Raw genomic sequence first — 2,469 nt, 5'->3', positions numbered from 1 at the left:
GCAGCATCCTGTAATTGAGGCTGAAACAACCTTACAACAATTGTATAAGGCTGGCTACAAACCGAAGTATTATCGTAACAAATCATAACAAAACGAATGTGTGTTTGTTTGTGTGTGTGTGTGTGTGTGTGTGTGTGTGTGTGTGTGTGTGTGTGTGTGTGTGTGTGTGTGTGTGTGTGTGTGTGTGTGTGTGTGTGTGTGTGTGTGTGTGTGTGTGTGTGTCGACACGTACATACATGTGTGTGTGCGAGAGATAGAGCTTGTGCTTGAAAGTGGATGGTACTGGAGCATCAGCTCTTGGACCAACAGGCTCTGCAACAGCTTATATCATGCCATAATACTGCTAAATAGCCATAAGACTACTACATAGTCCAGGTAACCACTAATTAACTATCCACACTGACCCTGACTCTATGCACACTCACAAGACTATATATACACACTATATACACACGCACACTACACTGACACTCTCACACAAAACCCTCACACATTTACATACGCGCGCACACACACACGCATACACTTCTACACATCATATGCTGCTGCTACTATGTTGTTTATGTTCTTATTATCTATGCTGATGTCTAGTCACTTTACCCTGCCTTCATGTACATATCTACCTCTAATACCTTATTATTATCTGGGCTGATGTCTAGTCACTTTACCCTGCCTTCATGTACATATCTACCTCTAATACCTTATTATTATCTATGCTGATGTCTAGTCACTTTACCCTGCCTTCATGTACATATCTACCTCTAATACCTTATTATTATCTATGCTGATGTCTAGTCACTTTACCCTGCCTTCATGTACATATCTACCTCTAATACCTTATTATTATCTGGGCTGATGTCTAGTCACTTTACCCTGCCTTCATGTACATATCTACCTCAAATACCTTATTATTATCTATGCTGATGTCTAGTCACTTTACCCTGCCTTCATGTACATATCTACCTATAATACCGTATTATTATCTATGCTGATGTCTAGTCACTTTAACCTGCCTTCATGTACATATCTACCTCTAATACCTTATTATTATCTATGCTGATGTCTAGTCACTTTACCCTGCCTTCATGTACATATCTACCTCTAATACCTTATTATTATCTATGCTGATGTCTAGTCACTTTACCCTGCCTTCATGTACATATCTACCTATAATACCGTATTATTATCTATGCTGATGTCTAGTCACTTTACCCTGCCTTCATGTACATATCTACCTCTAATACCTTATTATTATCTATGCTGATGTCTAGTCACTTTACCCTGCCTTCATGTACATATCTACCTATAATACCGTATTATTATCTATGCTGATGTCTAGTCACTTTACCCTGCCTTCATGTACAGTGCCTATAGAAAGTCTACACCCCCTTGAACTTTTTTCACACTTGGTTGTGTCAGTGCTTTAGAGCTGTTTGGGAAACGCTGGTTTTTAATCGCTTTGGTACTATTTTTGCAAGTATGTGGTAAAATTTCACAACTCTTAGTACAAAACTCAAAACATATCCTCAAAAAGGCTGTTTTTTAAAACATTAAGAGGTCAAAGACCTGGGCATGGGCTCCGTCAGGGAACTGTTGTGTCTAATGAAGCTCGGGCCATCATCATTGACCATGTGGCAAACAGAGGCCTTACCATGGCAGAGGCTGCCAAATTAGTTCACCCCAATCTGAAAAGATCAACTGTCAATTTGATAATGAGAACATTTCACCAAGAAAACCGGTAAGTCTGCAGGATATGCACAATGCTTTGCCATTACATTTACAGTAAATTACATTGTAATGCAAGTAAATTCACATAAAATGTTACAGTATTCTTACAGTATGATCTATTGACAGTATACTCTGTTCTACAGTCAGACTTGACAGAAGACCAAATGGTGGTGGCCGTGTGCTGACCGACCAGCAGGAGTGGGAAGTAGTGGAAATGGTGAGGGCCAGGAATGACATACGACTGTCTGAAATAAAGCAGGCCATTGAGGAGAACGATGACATCCTGTCACGAGAATTTTCAATCCCAATGATGATAACAATCACTATAGCTTTGACCAATTCCCCCTAGGTTGTAAAGCTAGGGTTAATAAGAATTAGGCATTCTGCAAAAGGTTCGTTGTAGTTTTTTCATGAGAGCTCTAAAGTCAACCAAAATTTGAACAGTCTTTATAACCCCCTCTATGCACACACACACACACACACACACACACACAGGTTTATCACTTTTCTACCAGCCTTGGCAGTTTCTCACTGTTCTCTCCTCCCTAAATTAGAGAGGCCTTGGAAGTGATAAACAGGCCCTCCTGTTGTCAGCTTTTTCAGAGTTATCATATGTAGTCTACCAGCCTCTGTTTTCTCCCTCTTACACACACACATACATTATTAGATTTATAGTGTTATATGTTTCAGGGTGGAATTCTTTAGTCATTACTTTAAACATATAAATTCCTTTATCACATC

This window comes from Salvelinus namaycush, chromosome 30 (genome assembly GCF_016432855.1).
Source record: "Salvelinus namaycush isolate Seneca chromosome 30, SaNama_1.0, whole genome shotgun sequence".
NCBI lineage: Eukaryota > Metazoa > Chordata > Actinopteri > Salmoniformes > Salmonidae > Salvelinus > Salvelinus namaycush.
Note: the sequence above shows the minus strand (reverse complement) of the source record.